Genomic DNA, 20,584 nt, shown 5'->3' with positions numbered 1-20,584 from the left:
CCCCCTGTTGAGAACTGCTGGTTTGTAGTAATTATAGTCGTCACTCCTGAGTCACTCACAAGCATAAAGGGCCTAACATCCAGACTTTTAAAAAGTATTTCCTTTTCTTGCTTGATTAAGATCTCCTACAATACTTCTCAACTGGGTTAAGCAAGATGATTCATCTCACCAGTTAAATTGCTACCTGAAGTTGTAAAGTTTTTCTTACAGAAGAGACCAAAAGGAAACTTCACATAGCCGCCCTGCTTTACTGATTGAATGAATGATTGACTTATCAAGTCACTCAGTCATTCAAGGAATACTTATTGAATGCTAAAAAGGTGCCAGACACTGTGCCAGGTGCTGGGGCTACAGTGGTCACCAGTGTAGATATGGTCACTGCATCACGGAGTGTGCAACCTGGTGAGGAAGACAGACTACAGGGCAAGTAAAAAATAAGTGAAGATATTTATAAACTGTGGTAAGAGCCATGATGGAAGCACACAAAATGCAGAAGTAGTGACTAACAGAGGGACTTAGATAGGCTCACTAGGAAAGACCCTCTAAAGATGTGATATTTTAGGCTAGAACTCAAAGGGTGAGAAGTGCCAGCCAGGTTCAAAAAAAATCAATTAGAGGGCAAATGTTCCAGGCAGAGTAGGCAACCATGTGGAAAGACCCTGAAGCAAGAAAGAGCTTGGTGTGTTCTGGGTATTGGAAGAAGGCTACTATGACTAGTGCTAGTGAGTAAGGGGCAAGGGGCCAGACCCTGCAGGGCTCTGTAGCCCATGGTGAAGAGTTGGATCACATTCTTAATAGAGTGAGAAGCCACTGAAGGCTTTTAACTAGGAGAGGTACCATGATTTGATGTACATTTTAAAACGACTCTGGCTGCGGTGTGGAATGGAGGGTGGGTGGTGTGAATGGAAGTATAGAGACCGGTTAGGAGGCCAGGTGCCAGTTGAGAGATGGTGGTGGTAGCAGTGGAAATGAAAATAATGACATATTTTGGAGATAGAACTGACATAATATGTCAGGGTGAGGGTGAGGGAAACGGAGGAATCAAAGTTTCTGACTCAAACATTTCAGTGGTGGAATGTATTGAAATGGGAAAGACCAGCTTGGCAAATGAGAGAGACATTCTTTTCCTTGTCAAGTGAGCCACAAATGCGGATAACTAACTTTTCCATGAAAAGGGAGGCAGTTCAGTTCAACAAGCACCTACTATATGGGCACAATGCTAAGTGCTGAAGGTACAAAGAAGTAAAAGACGTATCCCTTTGCTCAAAGAGCTTACAGTCCAGCAGGGGAGACAGACATACATAGGCAACTTTAATTTGCTGTGTTAACCGCTGTTAGAGGCATGTACAGAGTCTATAAGGTCACAGAAGAAAGCAAATTACTCAGACTGTGGCAGGAGCATGGGAGTCAGGGAAGATATCCTGAAGATGATGTCTGGCTAAGGACTGAGCCGAGGATTAGCCAGGCAGATAAGTGTGTGAAAGTATAGAAGGTTAAGGAAACAGCAGTAGAAAGGCACACAGCCGTGAAACAGCATGATGCCTTTAGGGAATTATAAACAGTGCAGTATTACCAGAACATAAGCTTGAAGGCAAAGAATGAGAGGAGATGAGACTAGATAATAACGTTGACAGTAGCAAACAGTTATTGCGCACTTATTATATGCCAGGCAGTGTTCTAAGTGCCTTACATGGATATGTCATGTAATTCTCACAATTATAATACCAATATGGAAACTGAGACAGAAGGAGATTGGGTACCTTGCCCAACGTGGCACACCATCAGAGCTGAGATTCAAAGCAGGCAGTTTAACTCCAGAGCCCATGCTTTTAACCACAGAAAGCTGTGTCATGCTGAAGAACTGAGAATGTACCAACAGGTACTGCCAACAGGCAGTACTGAGTCATGGAAGGGCAGTGACATGGTCAGATCTGTGGTTTGCTGAGATGATTCAGGATAGATTTAAGAGAGGCCAGGCTGGAGACTGTTGCAATATGTCAGGCAAGTGATGAAGAGAGTTTAAAGTAGGGATGAAGACAAGGGAAAGATTTTAAAAATTTTTAGGAGACAGAATTAGCACAACTTGGTGATTAATTGGATTCTGAAGGTAAAGGAGAAGGAGAAATCTAGGATGTCACCGTGGTTTTGATGACTGGATGACGTTACTGCATGATGAATACAGGAGGAGGAGCACTACAAGTGAGCCAGTTTTTACGTTGAGTACCAGGTGCCAATAGAACACCCAAGTGGATCTGACCAAGATGCAGTTGGATTTAAGAGTCTGAAGTTCAGGGGATATATTCAACTGGATATAGATCTGAGTATCAAGAGCATGTGATTCAAACCATGAGAGTAAATAGATTACCTGTGGAGAGTGTGTAAGAAGGAGACCATAGAGCCAAGGAGGGGGTCTTGAAGAATTTCAGTGTTTAAAAGACCAGTAAAAATGAGCTCACAAAGGAGACTGAAAAAGTATGTTAAGGATAAGCAGTACAGCACAGTGATTAAAATCATGGACTCTGGATCCAGTCTGTATGATTTTTTATCCTCTAGGCTCTGCCACATACCAGCTGTGTGACTTTGGGCAAGTTACTTCACCTCTAAGCCTCAATTGTTTGAGGATTAAATGTACATGTAATTAATGTAAAGCCCTTAGAATAGTGCCTGATGAACACACAGTAATTATTAGCTAATACTTATTAGGAAGAAAAGCAGAGTAGGATTACGGAAAACAGAAGTTGAAAGATTAAGATGAAGAGAATTCTCAGATGTGTCAGATATAGCTGAGAGGTCCAATAAGCTATAGACTTACAAGTATGAAGTAGAATTTGGCAAAATGGAGGCTACTGGTTACTTCGATGAGAAAAACGTCAATTATATGTGGAATCTAAAAAAACTGATACAAATGAACTTACACAAAACAGAAACAGACTCACAGACAGAGAAGATAAACTATGGTTACCAAAGGGGAAGGGGGGGGGATAAATTAGAGGAGTTTGGGATGAACATACACAAACAGGTATATAAAATAGATAAACAACAAGGACTTACTATATAACACAGGGAACTATATTCAATATCTTGTAATAACCTATAATGGAAAAGAATCTGAATATATATATATGTATGTATGTATAACTGAATCACTGTGCTGTACAGCTGAAACTGACACAGCATTGTAAATCAACTATACTTCAATTAAAAAAAAAATGTCAGGGGACTTCCCTCGTGGCCCAATGGTTAAGACTCCACACTTCCACTGCAGAGGGCCCAGGTTCGATCCGCGGTCAGGAAACTAAGATCCCACATGCCGCATGGGGCAACCAAAAAAAAAACAAAGAAGAGACTCAGTGAGTGGAAGGGATAGAGGCCAGGCAACTGTAGGTTGAGTGGTGAATAGAAGGTAAAGGAAATGAAATGACAGCAATGGGTAGGGCTAACTCTTTCAAGAAGCTTGCCATTTAAGACAAAAATCTCAAGTGAAAAAAGAAATATGTACAAGGATGCTCACCTTAGCTTTTTTGTATGATAGCAAAACCACAGAACTGTCCTAAATGTTCAAGAACGAAGAGATAAGATGTCCATAGCGGGGTTAGGGAAAGTGGTAAATATTGGAACAGTAACTGAGAAGAATAGGAGAAGCAGCTCACCAGAGATGAGTGAAAGGATCATGAAGAAGCCCACAAAGTGTATGTGCAGTTGGAAACCGTAGATTGGTGATACCAGTCTGTCCCTTGGTGCAGTTTTCTGCAGTAGTGGCAGAACAGAGAAGGCACATTGCAGGGGCTGACCTGGAGTGACGATTATTCCAGGCAGATGGGGCAAAGGGACAGAGGTTGAAGGTGATGGTGAAAGAGGGCTCAAGAGTATAGTCATGTGGTCTAGGCTGGATGTGGGGTCAAAAGGGGGCAGGCAAACCAGGAGAAAATAGGGATCAGGGCACTGGGGTGTCTTTGTGAGGTCAGAAAGCAGAGAGTGGGGTGAAGACACAAGAGAATTGGTAGAACCAGAACTTGGACTCAGTGTAAGATATTGGAGGCAACATGATAGAAAGGGCATAGATTTTAAAATCAGACATTCTGGAATTTGAATTACAGCTCTAATATTGAATAGCTATATGACTTTAGGCAAGCTCCTTGAACCCTATAAACTTCAATTTTCTTATGTGTAAAGAAAGTATAATGACCCCTGTCTCACAGAAAAACTGGCACATGGTCATGGTCCGATAGCTGTTAGCACACCCCCCCCCCCCATGTCTCCCACTCAACACTTAACTGGGCACCAATTATGAAACATTCTTTTCTGGGGACACCAAGATAAAGGTCACTTCACTTCCTTTTAGGGACTTATGGATTAGCAAAAGTGACACAAATACAAGGAGGTAAATAACAATACAGTGTAAACAGATAAATTACAGTTCTAGTTGCCAAGTACAATAATAGCAGGATGAACACAGTGCTGTGGGAATGCATTGCAGGTGTGACTAATAGTGCCTAATGGAATGAGGGAAGGCTTCCTTGCAAAGCTGTTCAGCCCAATTTTTAGTTCTAATGTAGCTTGAAAGAAAGTAGCAGGAAATGGGGAGATGACTCTTTAAGGGCGAACAGCTGAGAAGCTTTTGCTTTTATTTTCCTAGACAGTGTTCCAAGGGGCAACAGTTTCAGGAGAAGGTGTTTGTTTAAGGAAAATGACCTGTGGGGGTCTGTTACTGAGGAGAAGTATGGAATGAAGTGAGAGGCATTTAAGACGATTGAGAGGAAAGGCAGTAATTAAGAGTTTAAGGTTCCAGGGGAGGTAAAATCTGGAGCCCAGGTTAGGGGTTTACTCCTAAACAGGATACAAAATAATCCTTTCTCTAACATTGAGGGGAAAGACGGGGGAATTCCCTGACCATCCAGTGGTTAGGACTCCACGCTTCCACTGCAGGTGGCCCGGGTTCAGTCCCTGGTTGGGGAACTTAGATCCCACAAGCTGCATGGAGTGGCCAAAAAAATTGAGGGGAAAGAAAAAAAGATACAAATAGACAAAGATAATTTACATCTAAAAAGAGGAAAGAAGTCCATTTCTGGAAATTGCACTCTAGCTGTATGCAATTTTTCTTGGTTTTTATAAACCAAGAATATTTCCTTAATATGTTCACAACAAATTTGAGGAGCTAATCCCTACAATGGATAGAGCTGCCAACTGTTGGTGAAATGGAAGCAACAGAAATAAAGATCCTCCAAGCCCTCCCCTCTGCACCTGGGCAAAGGGGGTGCTGGCAGCTGCGGCAGCAGGAGAGGACAGTGACAGGGAACGGCCACCTTCTCTCACTTGCTTTCACCTTCAGTTCTTAACTGCTTACTATATGAGTCCCTATTGCCCACTCTAATCTTCATTTGCTCCAATCCACACACGAGCATACCACATGAAGCAATTTTCCAACCTGAATTTTGCCCATTTCTGAATAGAATTGGCAGCCCATGTGGCAGCTGTGCTGACTTAATGGATCCAAAAGCATTTGGCTGCATCACTCTCTCTCCTGACCTTTGCAACCACCAACTCTCCCTTTCTGGGATAATATCCCACAGTTACTTCCCTGGCATGCACCTGCAGGAAGTAGACCTTCTGAAATGAGACTTGCTGGCAGTGACATGGAGCTAGCATCTCTGCCTAGCCCCATGAGGAGCATGGTAGGGAGTAGACTCAGGCACTGGGAATTTACCAACTGCTTTATGCCTAATACCTCTTCAAATTGCACCATTTAATAAAATCAGATGAATTAATTAAAACTCTGCATTGTAGAGACCTTCAATTAATTGCTGTTTTCTTGCTTCTGCTCTAAGCACATGCCACAGTAACAAAATGTCTGTACAAATTGGAAACGGTCTCCTTGTCCTTTTACTATTAACATGAAAAATGTCTACATTTCCTGCTAGATCACACATTGGCTTTGTAAACTTTAGGACTTTTTTATAACCAGGAAAAAATTCCAGGGGAGGATGAGTATCCCCATAAGGAGATAGAGTTTCTTCCAAGATAATGAAGAAAACAATTTCTCCTCAGAGGAATACTACAGAGGGATGAGAGCCCAGGAAGATGAAGAGACTCTGCTTCTTTAAAGAGAATGAGCAGACCTCACTGAAAAGAAGCATAAAAGAAAGAAAACTAACATTAATTGAGCACCTACTGTATGCCAAGTACTGTGATAGATGCTTTCACAGGCCTTATTTCATTTAACCTTCACAACAACCTTGTGAGGTATTTATCTACATTATAGAAGAGAAAACTGTGTCTTAAAGAGTTAGCTGGTAGGTCCCAAGGTCACACAACTAGTGAGTGAGTAGTAGAGGAGAGTAAGGGAAAATCCGCAAAGATACTTGGGCAAGAGAATAGACCCCTCTTACCCCATTTTGAAACGAGTGGATTGGTTTCTTTTAAGATTCAGTCATTGCTTCTTATAAAGCCACCAATCCAAGAATATCAGGGCCCCACACTTATGACCTCATTTAACCTTAATAACCTTCTAAATGCCCTGTCTCCAAATATAGACACATTGGGTGTTAGGGCTTCAGCATATGAAGTTGGGGGAGTCGGGGTGACACAATTCAGTACATAGCAGATGAGATGCATAAAATATGTGACTGTACACACAGCTGTACTTGCTGTTTGTAATACTGCTAGGAGGTTTGGGTTCTTCAAAAATGGAAATTTTGGGAATTCCCTGGCAGTCCAGTGGTTAGAACTCTATGCTTTCACTGCCAGGGGCCTGGTTTCAATCCCTGGTCAGGGAACTAAGATCCCGTAACACGTGTGGTGCAGCCAAAAAAAAAAAAAAGATTCTAAAAAAAAAAAGAAAAACAGGAATTTTGATAAATTCTATTTTGTACAATTTCCATGAAAAAAGTATTATGATTTATTTATAATTGTACATGCTGAATTGACTATAGTTTTGAAAGGAGGAAACTTTCATTTTGACTAAGCATCATCAAAAATACAAATCCTGGGGCTTTCCTGGTGGCGCAGTGGTTGAGAGTCCGCCTGCCGATGCAGGGGACACGGGTTCATGCCCCGGTCCGGGAAGATCCCACGTGCCGTGGAGCAGCTGGGCCCGTGAGCCATGGCCGCTGAGCCTGCACGTCCAGAGCCTATGTTCCGCAACGGGAGAGGCCACAACAGTGAGAGGCCCATGTACCACAAAAAAAAAAAAAAAAAAAAATCCTTCACTTAAAATTTAAATGTGATGATTAGAAGAATTTTCCACAGACTAACTTTGGACTTTGTACATTTCAAGCTTTGTTTCTCCTCTGCTCCCCAACATGTCTAAGACAGGGCACTATAGGATACATTCATATGGCTATAATACCTCTGGCTCTCGCTGTTTTGTGTAAAGATGCTGGGTGAGTCAAGACATCAGGTTATGGGAGCGTTCCTGAAGCCATTCCTACACCATTAGCAATAAATTAACTATACACATAAGTCATTGCAAACCACATAAATATATCCCATTAAACCCAAACTAAATCTATCCACAACTCAATTTCCTCTTAGACACTCCAGTGCCACCCAACACAAGGGGGATGTCTGATGGAGGAAAAGTCAGACTGGAGAAAAGTCTTAACTGAATATGGTTAACTATCTTACTTTGCAAATTAGATTATATATATATATATTTTATATAATATATATATTATTTTACAAGGGTATACATATATATATATACACCCTTGTAAAATAATGTTAGGGCTCCTCCCAGGACCTTGAAAAGGGCCTGTCCATGTGAGGGACTTTGAAGATTTATGATTAGCTTCATCATAAATTAGCATCCAAAGAAAGATATATTCAAGTTGCTCTAACTGATCAGCAAAAGCTTCATAAGGGAGGTAATATATGAGCTGAATCTTTAAAGATACTCAAGGGGGAGGACATTTCAGGAAAAGTGATTGCATGTACAAGCCAGAGAAAGGTAAAAGAACACATGGTCTTGGGGAACTATAAATAGTTTACTGTGTATGTAGGGCATCTGAGGAAATAGTGGGAGATGAAGCAGCAGAGGCAGACCTGCAATTGAAAGACATCAGGCTCTTGGAAAGTCATGGAAACTCTCGCTTATATTCTTCCCTAAGCTACCTTAAGTTATCTTACCTTCATTGGGAGGAAGAAGTTAGTTTTATCTGTTCCTGTTATGGGTGTGATACAACAACTAGACAGGAAATCAGGAAAGATAAAGAAGAACTCAACACAACCATCAACCAAGAGGATCTAACTGACATTTATAGAACACTTCACCCAATAACAGCAGAATATACATTCTTCTCAAGCACCTATGGAACATATACCAAGATATACCATATAAAAATGATGGAGTAGGCAATGCCGAGCTACCATCACTCCACAGAAGCATAGAAAAACAAACAGAAACTGTCAGAAACAACTTGTCAAAACTCTGGAAAACAGTCAAAGGTTTACAGCAATCAAGCAAATGCCAAATCAAGGAAAAGTCAACTTTACAATGGTAAGAAACCACAGTGAGTTACCACTTCATACCCGTTAAGATGGATATTATTTTTTAAATGGAAAATAACAAGTGTTGGTAAGGACATGGAAAAATTGGAACCCTTGTGCCTTATTGGTGGGAATGTAAAATTGTGCAGCTACTGTGGAAAACAGCTTGACAGTTCCCCCAAAAGTTAACCACAGAATTACCATATGACCCAGCAATTCTTTCTCTAGGTATATTCCCCAAAGAATTGAAAGCAGACACTTGTATATCAGTGTAATTACAGCATTATTTTAAAAAGCCAAAAGGTGGGAACAACCCAAATATACATCAAAAGATGAATGGAATAGATCATATCTTGGATCACAAATCAAGCCTTGGTAAATTTAAGAAAATTGAAATTGTATCAAGTATCTTTTCTGACCACAATGCTATGAGACTAGGTATCAATTACAGGAAAACATCTGTAAAACATACAAACACATGGAGGCTAAACAATACACTACTTAATAACGAAGTGATCACTGAAGAAATCAAAAAGGAAATTAAAAAATACCTAGAAACAAATGACAATGGAGACACGACGACCCAAAACCTATGGGATGCAGCAAAAGCAGTTCTAAGAGGGAAGTTTATAGCAATACAATCCTACCTTAAGAAACAGGAAACATCTCGAATAAACAACCTAACCTTGCACCTAAAGCAATTAGAGAAAGAAGAACAAAAATCCCCCAAAGTTAGCAGAAGGAAAGAAATCATAAAAATCAGATCAGAAATAAATGAAAAAGAAGTGAAGGAAACGATAGCAAAGATCAATAAAACTAAAAGCTGGTTCTTTGAGAGGATAAACAAAATTGATAAACCATTAGCCAGACTCATCAAGAAAAAAAGGGAGAAGACTCAAATCAATAGAATTAGAAATGAAACAGGAGAAGTAACAACCGACACTGCAGAAATACAAAAGATCATGAGAGATTACTACAAGCAACCCTATGCCAATAAAATGGACAACCTGGAAGAAATGGACAAATTCTTAGAAATGCACAATCTGCCAAGACTGAATCAGGAAGAAATAGAAAATATGAACAGACCAATCACAAGCACTGAAATTGAACCTGTGATAAAAAATCTTCCAACAAACAAAAGCCCAGGACCAGATGGCTTCACAGGTGAATTCTATCAAGCATTTAGAGAAGAGCTAACACCTATCCTTCTCAAACTCTTCCAAAATATAGCAGAGGGAGGAACACTCCCAAACTCATACTACAAGGCCACCATCACCTTGATACCAAAACCAGACAAGGATGTCACAAAGAAAGAAAACTACAGGCCAATATCACTGATGAACATAGATGCAAAAATCCTCAACAGGGGGCTTCCCTGGTGGCGCAGTGGTTGCGAGTCCGCCTGCCGGTGCAGGGGACGCGGGTTCGTGCCCCGGTCTGGGAAGATCCCACATGCCGCGGAGCGGCTGGGCCCGTGAGCCATGGCCGCTGAGCCTGCGCGTCCGGAGCCTGTGCTCCGCAACGGGAGAGGCCACAACAGAGAGAAGCCCGCGTACCGCAAAAAAAAAAAAAAAAAAAAAAATCCTCAACAGGGACTTCCCTTGTGGCGCAGTGGTTGGGAATCCGCCTGCCAAGGAAGGGAACACGGGTTCTAGCCCTGGTCTGGGAGGATCCCACATGCCGCGGGGCAATTAAACCCATGCACCACAACTACTGAAGCCCACGTGCTACAACTACTGAGCCCGCGTGCCTGGAGCCTGTGCCCCGCAACAGGAGAAGCCGCCGCGGTGGGAAGCCCGCACACCACAACGAAGAGGAGACCCCCGCTCACCACAACTAGAGAAAGCCCACGCGCAGCAACGAAGACCCAACACAGCCAAAAATAAATAAATAAATATATATATATTTTTAAATACTCAACAAAATACTAGCCAACAGAATCCAACAGCACATTAAAAGGATCATACACCATGATCAACTGGGGTTTATTCCAGGAATGCAAGGATTCTTCAATATACGCAAATCAATCAACGTGATACACCATATTAACAAATTGAAGGAGAAAAACCATATGATCATCTCAATAGATGCAGAGAAAGCTTTCGACAAAATTCAACACCCATTTATGATAAAAACCCTGCAGAAAGTAGGCATAGAGGGAACTTTCCTCAACATAAGAAAGGCCATATATGACAAACCCACAACCAGCATCGTCCTCAATGGTGAAAAACTGAAACCATTTCCACTAAGATCAGGAACAAGACAAGGTTGCCCACTCTCACCACTATCATTCAACATAGCTTTGGAAGTTTTAGCCACAGCAATCAGAGAAGAAAAGGAAATAAAAGGAATCCAAATCAGAAAAGAAGAAGTAAAGCTGTCACTGTTTGCAGATGACATGATACTATACATAGAGAATCCTAAAGATGCTACCAGAAAACTCCTAGAGCTAATCAATGAATTTGGTAAAGTATCAGGATACAAAATTAATGCACAGAAATCTCTGGCATTCCTATATACTAATGATGAAAAATCTGAAAGTGAAATCAAGGAAACACTCCCATGTACCACTGCAACAAAAAGAATAAAATATCTAGGAATAAACCTACCTAAGGAGACAAAAGACCTGTATGCAGAAAATTATAAGACACTGATGAAAGAAATTAAAGATGATACAAATAGATGGAGAGATGTACCATGTTCTTGGATTGGAAGAATCAACATGTGAAAATGACTCTACTACCCAAAGCAATCTACAGATTCAATGCAATCCCTATTAAACTACCACTGGCATTTTTCACAGAACTAGAACAAAAAATTTCACAATTTGTATGGAAACACAGAAGACCCCGAATAGCCAAAGCAATCTTGAGAATGAAAAATGGAGCTGGAGGAATCAGGCTCCCTGACTTCAGACTATACTACAAAGCTACAGTAATCAAGACAGTGTGGTACTGGCACAAAAACAGAAAGGTAGATCAATGGAACAGGATAGAAAGCCCAGAGATAAACCCACGCACATATTGTTACCTTATCTTTGATAAAGGAGGCAGGAATGTACAGTGGAGAAAGGACAGTCTCTTCAATAAGTGGTGCTGGGAAAACTGGACAGGGACATGTAAAAGTATGAGATTAGATCACTCCCTAACACCATACACAAAAATAAGCTCAAAATGGATTAAAGACCTAAATGTAAGGCCAGAAACTATCAAACTCTTAGAGGAAAACATAGGCAGAACACTCTATGACATAAATCACAGCAAGATCCTTTTTGACCCACCTCCTAGAGAAATGGAAATAAAGACAAAAATAAACACATGGGACCTAATGAAACTTAAAAGCTTTTGCACAGCAAAGGAAACCATAAACAAGACCAAAAGACAACCCTCAGAATGGGAGAAAATATTTGCAAATGAAGCAACTGACAAAGGATTAATCTCCAAAATTTATAAGCAGCTCATGCAGCTCAATAACAAAAAAACAAACAACCCAATCCAAAAATGGGCAGAAGACCTAAATAGACATTTCTCCACAGAAGATATACAGACTGCCAACAAACACATGAAAGGATGCTCAGCATCTTTACTCATTAGAGAAATGCAAATCAAAACTACAATGAGATATCATCTCACACCAGTCAGAATGGCCATCATCAAAAAATCTAGAAACAATAAATGCTGGAGACGGTATGGAAAAAAGGGAACACTCTTGCACTGCTGGTGGGAATGTGAATTGGTACAGCCATTATGGAGAACGGTATGGAGGTTCCTTAAAAAACTACAAATAGAACTACCATATGACCCAGCAATCCCACTACATGGCATATACCCTGAGAAAACCATAATTCAAAAAGAGTCATGTACCAAAATGTTCATAGCAGCCCTATTTACAATAGCCTGGAGATGGAAACAACCTAAGTGTCCATCATCGGATGAATGGATAAAGAAGATGTGGCACATATATACAATGGAATATTACTCCGCCATAAAAAGAAACGAAATTGAGCTATTTGTAATGAGGTGGATGGACCTAGAGTCTGTCATACAGAGTGAAGTGAGTCAGAAAGAGAAAGACAAGTACTGTATGCTGACACATATATATGGAATTTAAGGGAAAAAAATGTCATGAAGAATATAGAGGTAAGACAGGAATAAAGACACAGACCTACTTGAGAATGGACTTGAGGATATGGGGAGGGGGAAGGGTAAGCTGTGACAAAGCCAAAGAGAGGCATGGACATATATACAGTACCAAACGTAAGGTAGATAGATAGTGGGAAGCAGCTGCATAGCACAGGGAGATCAGCTCAGTGCTTTGTGACTGCCTGGAGGGGTGGGATAGGGAGGGTGGGAGGGAGACGCAAAAGGGAGGGGATATGGGAACATATGTATAATTGATTAAATTTGTTATAAAGCAGAAATAAAATAAAATAATGATGAATGGAAAAACAAATATGGTATTTACATACAATGGAATATTACTCAGCCTTTAAAAGGAATGGAATTCTAATACATACTACAATATGGATAAACCTTCAAAACAGTATGCTAAGTGAAATAAGCCAGACACAAAATGGCAAACAATGTATGATTCCACTTATATGAGGTACTTCAAATAGGCAAATTCATAGAGACAGAAAGTAGATTTAGAGTTTACCAGAGATTAGGGGGAGGGAAGAATAGGGAGTTATTGTTTAATGGGTTTGTAGCTTATGTTTAAGATGATTAAAAAGTTCTGCAAATGCATAGTGATGATGGTTGCAGTTTTGTGAATGTACTTAATGCCACTGAACTGAACACTTAGAAATGACTAAAGTGGTTTAAAAAATTTTTTTCAACAAGGTGTTGGAAGATATAGTTGAAGAAATCTCTAAGAAAACAATTAATAGGTAGAGAAATGAGAAACAGAAAAGAGAATAATTAGAAAATTAAACAATTAATCCATGAGGTCCAACATCCAATAAAAATAATTCCTGAGAAGAAAATTAAAGAGAGGAAATTATCAAAGAAATAATAAAAGAAAATCTCCCCCAAACCTAAGGACATAAATTTCCAGACTGACAGGGCCCACTGGTTGCCCAGCACCATAAAGGAAAAACAGACCTCAAGTCATATCATAAAACTTTAGAGCAAAGGGGAAAAGAAGTTATTCTAAAAGCTATAAAGGTTCTAGGGAGAAAAATTTTGGGTCACACAGAAAGGTTCTAAAATCAGAATGGCTTTGGACTTCTTATCAACAATAGTGAAAGCTTGAAGACATTGGGCCTTGAATTCTATATGCAGCCAAACTACCAAACAATTACAAGGATAGAATACAGACATTTTCAGGCATGCAAGTTCAGGAATCTTGGAGTAGGTACCCAACAAAACGAGGGCAGTAAATCCAGAAAGCAGAAGACATATGATCCAGGAAACAGAGGATCCAATGCAGGAGAGGACAGCAGGGATTTCTCAGGATGATAGTGAGGAGAAGGTCCCATATACCAGCTGTACAGAGGCCTAGAAATCAAACTGTCCAAATTGGAGAGCTTCAAGGGAAAGGTTCTGAGGAGAAGATGGAATTCACAGATTGCCTGGTGTAGTTGACAATACTGAGAAGAATATTACAGTTTTGTCAAAGAGTGTGGCATGAGTTAGTGATAAATACATAGGAATTGATATGCATTAATGATAAGTACATAGAAAGCTAAACAACATATATAAGGTGAGGTAATTATTAATTCCAGGAAAAAAAATTCCAAGGAAGGAAAAGTAGCCATACTATATAGCAGCTGGCTCAGCTGTGAACAGTATTTGTTGTCACCATAACTTTAAACACTGAATGTTAATTTGGCCAACAATTCTGGGATAATTAAATGTGGAGTATGAGACAAGGTGAAATGTGTGTATAGATGGATGTGGGAGATAGTAGTAGGACTCAATTATAATCTTCCATAGAAGGAAGTCAGTAGAGCATATCAAATATTGAAAAACAACTACCAATCTTCTCATTTTATTTGAATATATACAGGGAAGTACTAGAAGTGACTAAAAGAATGAAATGTGGCTGTTTGTTAGAAGTAGAAATTGGAAATGTGAAGGGATAAGTTAGAGAACTGCTGTGTGTCATCGTAAGACTTAGGTAATGTTTGACTTTATAAACTATGTGCATGTTATTAAACTATTACTTTGATCAAAATACAAATGAAATAAATAAAAGTTAAGGGTCATATCAAGGTGTACCGTGTAATCCTAGTTCAAATGCAATGCCCCCTGGGATAAACTGTTAAAGGAAAATAACAGCTCATGGTACAAGTAAGAAGATACCTAGCTTTTTAATGATAGGAGAGCTTTATGGCATTTTTACTTGCCCTTGTCTTACTCCCATCCCAACTGGGCAGCACTCTCGAAAATATGTTCCTAGTGTAGAACCCTGGACCATGGTTCAAGAGGGAAGAGAGTAGACCTTATTTGAAAATTACTGTTTAGATTTATTCTAACCTGTCAGGGGCTACCTGGATGACAGATGCAAGGTACTCATCTCTGTTACACCTAACTTGAAACTCAACTAGGTCATAAAAGTGGTGAGCATTGCTTGAAAACAGCGTAATGTAGATGAACAACCCACAGATTCCTGAGGCAAAAGATTGCAGTTTAGGGGCTTCCCTGGTGGTGCAGTGGTTGAGAGTCCACCTGCCGATGCAGGGGACATGGGTTCGTGCCCCGGTCCGGGAGGATCCCACATGCCGCCGAGCGGCTGGGCCCGTGGGCCATGGCCACTGAGCCTGCACGTCCGGAGCCTATGCTCCACAGTGGGAGAGGCCACAACAGTGAGAGGCCCACATACCGCAAAAAAAAAAAAAAAAGATTGCAGTTTAGACATAAAATAGACAACCTAAGGCCTGGGAGGAAAAGCCAGAGAGAGTGTTTCTTTGGAAAATGAAGGCAGTCAAAAGCACCTGTGTATATGGGGAAATGCCCAGGGCACATAGCATGCTCAGAAAAGACCTGAGAGGACCTTAAAGACTGGAAGAGGTGTTTTTTGTCATTTTAAAAAACTCCTAACATTCAAGGAAATCTCTGTCAAAATGCTAGCAATTCACTAGAAGCTTCAGGCACAAGATCAGTGAACTTGAATATAGGATGATTGAAATTACCCAGTCCAAGGGGCAGAAAGAAAAAAGAATGAAGAAAGGAGAACAGAGCCTAAGGGACCCATGGGACACCATTATGGGAGTCCCAGAAGAAAAAGAGAGAAAGTCAGAAAGAATGTTTAAAGAAATAAAGGCCAAAAGCTTCCCAAATTTGATGAAAGACATTATCTACACATCCAAGAAGCTCAATGAATTCCAAGGAGGATAGATGCAAAGAGATCCACACCAACACTCATTACAATCAAACTCTTGAAAGACAAACAAACAGAGAATCTTGAAAGCAGCAAAAGAGAAGCAACTAGTCACATACAAATGATCCTCAATAAGATTAAAAGCTGATTTCTCATCAGAGACCATGGAGGCCAGAAGGTGGTTGGATGACATATTTAAAGCACTGAAAGAAAAAAATTGTCAACTAAGAATTCTATATTCAGCAAAATTCTTCTTCAAAATTGAGGGAGAAATTAAGACATTCCCAGATAAACAAAAGTTGAGGGAGTTTGTTAACACTAGACCTACCTGAGAAAAAATGGGGCAAAAAGAAGTCCTTCAAGTTGAAATCAAAGGACACTAGACAATAACGTGAAGCTATATGAAGAAACAAAGTTCTCTGGTAAAGAGAACTACATGGGCAAACATAAAAGCTAGTATTGCACTTTTGGTTTGTAACTCCACTCTTTCTTTCCTACATGACATAAAAAACAAATGCATAAAAATAATTATAAATCTGTTATTGGGCACACAATATCTAAAGATGTAATTTGTGACAACAACAACATAAGGAAGGGGATGGAACTGAATAATAGCAGAGTTTTTATATGCCATTGAAGTTAAGTTGGTATCAATTCAAACTATATTATAATAAATTTAGGATGTTAAATGTAATTCCCATGATAACTACAAAATAAATGTTCTTTGAATGTACAAATCGAAATGAGAAGAGAATCAAAAAGGTTCACTACAAATAATCACCTAAATACAAAAGAAGACATTAATGTAATAAATGAGGGACAAAGATAGTATAAGAAATGGCAGAAAGCCTTCCTTATTAGTAAACACATTAAATGTAAATTAATTAAAGTGTCCAATTAAAGGCAGAGATTGGGCAGAGTGAATTAAAAAAAGAAACCATGGTACAACTGTATGCTGTCTATGAGAAATTTACTTTAGATCCAAAGAAATAAGTAGGTTGAAAGTGAAAGAAAGGATGGAAAAAAATATTCCATGCAAATGGTAACCAAAAAGAGCTGAGGTTGGGTTATACTAATATCAGACAAAATAGACTTTACATCAAACAGTGTTACAAGAGACAAAGACATTATATATTGATAAAAGGATCAATTCATCAGGGATATATAACAATTATAAACCTATTTATACTATACAACAGAGCCCCAAAGTGTAGAAAGCAAACATTTACAGAATTGAGAAGAAAAATAGACAGTTCTACTGTAATAGTTGGAGACTTCAAATACCACTTTCAATAATAGTTAGAACATCTAGACATAAGGGCAATAAGGAAATAGAGAACTTGAATAGCATTATAAACCAATTAGACCAGAAAGATACGTAGAGAGAACATTCCCCCCAACAACAGCAAAATGCACATTCTTTTCAAGTGGACATAGAACATTCCCCAGGATTGACCATATGTTAGGCCACAAAACAAGTTTCGATACATTTAAGAGGATTGAAATCATTCAAACTGTCTTTTCTAACCACAATGGAATAAAGCTAAAGAAACAACAACAGAGGGGAAAGTGAGAAGTTCAAAAATATGTGGAAATTAAGCAACACACTCTTAAAACAACTAATGGATCAAAGAAGAAAACACAGTGGAAATGAGAAAATACTTTGCAATGAACAAAAATGAAAATGCAACATATAAAACTCATGAGATGCAGCAAGAGCCATAATCAGAGAGAAATTTATACCTGTAAATGCCTACATTAAAAAGAAGATCTCAAATCAATAAACTACTTTTACATCTTGAAGAATTAGAAAAAGAAGAGATAACTAAATCCAAAGCTAGCAGAAGAAAGGAAACAACAAAGATTAGAATAGAGATAAATGAAATAGTGAATAGAAAAACAGTACAGAGAATGAACAAACCCAAAAGTTGGTTCTTTGAAAAGAGGAACAGTGACTTCCCTGGTGGTGCAGTGGTTGAGAATCCGCCTGCCAATGCAGGGGACATGGGTTCAAACCCTGGTACGGGAAGATCCCACATGCCGCAGAGCAGCAAAGCCCATGCGCCACAACTACTGAGCCTGTGCTCTAGAGCCCATGAGCCATAACTACTGAGCCCATGTGCCACAACTACTGAAGCCCGTGCACCTAGAGCCCGTGCTGTGCAGCAAGAGAAGCCATCACAATGAGAAGCCCACACACTGCAACAAAGAGTAGCCCCCATTCACTACAATTAGAGAAAGCCCACACACAGCAACACAGCCAAAAATAAATAAATGAGTAATTCTTTTTTTAAAAAAAAAGAGCAACAAAATTGACAAACCTTTAGCTACACTAATAAAGAAAAGAGAGAGAGAGAGAGAGAAGACACAAATAACTAAATTCCAAAGTCAATGGAAGGACATTGGGACTTCCCTGGTGGTCCAGTGGTTAAGAATCTGCCTTACAATGCAGGGGACGCAGGTTCAATCCCTGGTCAGGGAACTAAGATCTCACAGGCTGTGGGGCAACTAGGCCCAAGCACCACAACTACTGAGCCCATGTACCACAACTAGATAGCCCACATGCCGCAACTACAGAACCCACACACTCTGGAGCCCACAAGCCACAACTAGAGAGAAGCTCCGCATGCCACAACTAGAGAGAAGCCCGTACACCACAACAAAGAGCCCACATGCCTCAACAAAAGATCCCACATGCGGCAACTAAGACCCAGTGCAGCCATAAATAAATAAATAAATAAGTAAGTAAGTAAGTAAATAAATAAATAAATAAATAAAGGACATTACTGCCAAACTTACAGAGATTTTTTTTAAGATTATAAGAGAATGCAACTAACAATTGTATGCTAACAAATTACATAGCCTAGATGACATGGACAAATTCTAGAAATAAAAAAGTTACCAGAACTGACTCAAGAAGAAATATAGCATCTCAATAGATCTGTAACAAGTAAAATATTTAAATTGAATTAGTAATGAAGAACCTCCCAAAAAAGAAAAGTCACAACCAGATGGCTTCACTGGTAAGTTTTACAAAACATTTAAAGAATTAATACCAATTTGCCTCAAATTCTTCCAGATAACTGAATAAGACTGAACACTTCCCAACTCATGCTAGGAGGCCACCATTGCCCTGATACCAAAGCCAGATAAAGACCTAACAAGAAAAGAAAATAACAGCCCCAAATATCTTATGATTATAGATGCAAAAATCCTTTAACAAAATACTAGGAAACTGAATTCAACTGCATATTAAAATGACCAAGGGGAATTTAACCCAGGTATGCAAGGATGGTTCAATGTAAGAAAATCAATCAGTCTAATACATCACATTAATATAACAAAGGGGAAAAGCTACATGATCATCTCAATTGATGCAGAAAAGGCATTTGACAAAATCCAACACCCACTTATGATAAAAGCATTCAGAATGCCAGGAATAAACAGAAACTCCTCTACATGATAAAAGGCATTTACGAAAAACCTACAGCTAACATAGTCAATGGTAAAAGATGAACACTTTCCCTCTAAGATCAGGAATTAAGACAAGACACCCACTTTTACCACTGTTATTATATGTTATAGTAGAATTTCTAGCCAGAGCAATTAGACAAGAAAAAAGGAAATAAAAGGCATTAAGATTGGAATGCAAGTAATAAAACTCTCCCTATTCACAGATGACATGATCATACATATAGAAGATTCCAAAGAATCCACATGAAAGCTACTAGAGCTAATGAACAAACTCAGCAATTTTGCCGGTTACAATACACACACAAAATCAAGTGTGTTTTTATACACCAGCAATAAACAATCCAAAAGTTTTTAAGAAAGCAATTCCATATAGCATCACAAAGAATAAAGTACCCAAGAATAAATTTTACCAAGGAGGTGAAAGACTGGTACACTGAAAACTACAAAATATTTGCTGAAGGATATTAAAGAAGACCTAAATAAATGAACAGCATCCTGTATTCATGGATTATAAGACTTAATATTGTTAATATGTCAGTACTGCCCAAAGCAGCCTATAGATTCACTGTAATGCCTATCAAAATCCCAACAGCCTTTTTTTTTCAGAAATGAAAAGGCCAATCAAATTCATATGGAATTTCAAGAAGCCCCAAATAACCAAAACAATCTTGAAAAAGAACAAAGTTAGGGCTTCCCTGGTGGCACAGTGGTTGAGAGTCCGCCTGCCAATGCGGGGGACGCGGGTTCGTGCCCCGGTCCGGGAAGATCCCACATGCCGCAGAGCGGCTGGGCCGGTGAGCCATGGCCACTGGGCCTGCGTGTCCGGAGCCTGTGCTCCGCAACGGGAGAGGCCACAACAGTGAGAGGCCCGCGTACCGCAAAAAAAAAAAAAAAAAAAAAAAAAAAAGAACAAAGTTAGAGGACTCACTTCCCAATTTCAAAACTTATGACAATGCTACAGTAATCAAAACAGTGTGGTATTGGCAGAAGAACAGACATATAGACCAATGATATAGAATTGTAAGTCCAGAAATAAACCCATACATCTATGGCCAATTGATTTTCAACAAAGGTGCCAAATTCATTTAATGGGGAAAGAATTATCTCTTCAGCAAATGGTGCTTGGACAACTGGATATCCACATGCAAGATAATGAAGTTGGACTCCCTACCACACACCATATACAAAAATTAACTCAAAATAGATCACCAATATAAATATAAGACCTAAAACCATAAAATTCTTGAAGAAAACAAAACATAAATCTTCATGACCTTGGAACTGGCAGTGGATTCTTAGACAT

At 39.4% G+C, this 20,584-nt stretch overlaps 1 protein-coding gene across 2 annotated transcripts in view; it reads left to right on the top strand.

Moving 5' to 3' along the window:
• HDAC8 (histone deacetylase 8) overlaps positions 1–20,584 on the top strand; it is a gene marked incomplete at its 3' end in the record, with an annotated part of 240,672 nt that overhangs the window by 116,877 nt on the left and 103,211 nt on the right. The gene's annotated exons all lie outside the window — the stretch shown is intronic.

The sequence above is a fragment of the Hyperoodon ampullatus genome (genome assembly GCF_949752795.1).
Source record: "Hyperoodon ampullatus genome assembly, chromosome: X".
NCBI lineage: Eukaryota > Metazoa > Chordata > Mammalia > Artiodactyla > Ziphiidae > Hyperoodon > Hyperoodon ampullatus.
This window is presented reverse-complemented; position numbering and strand designations above follow the sequence as displayed.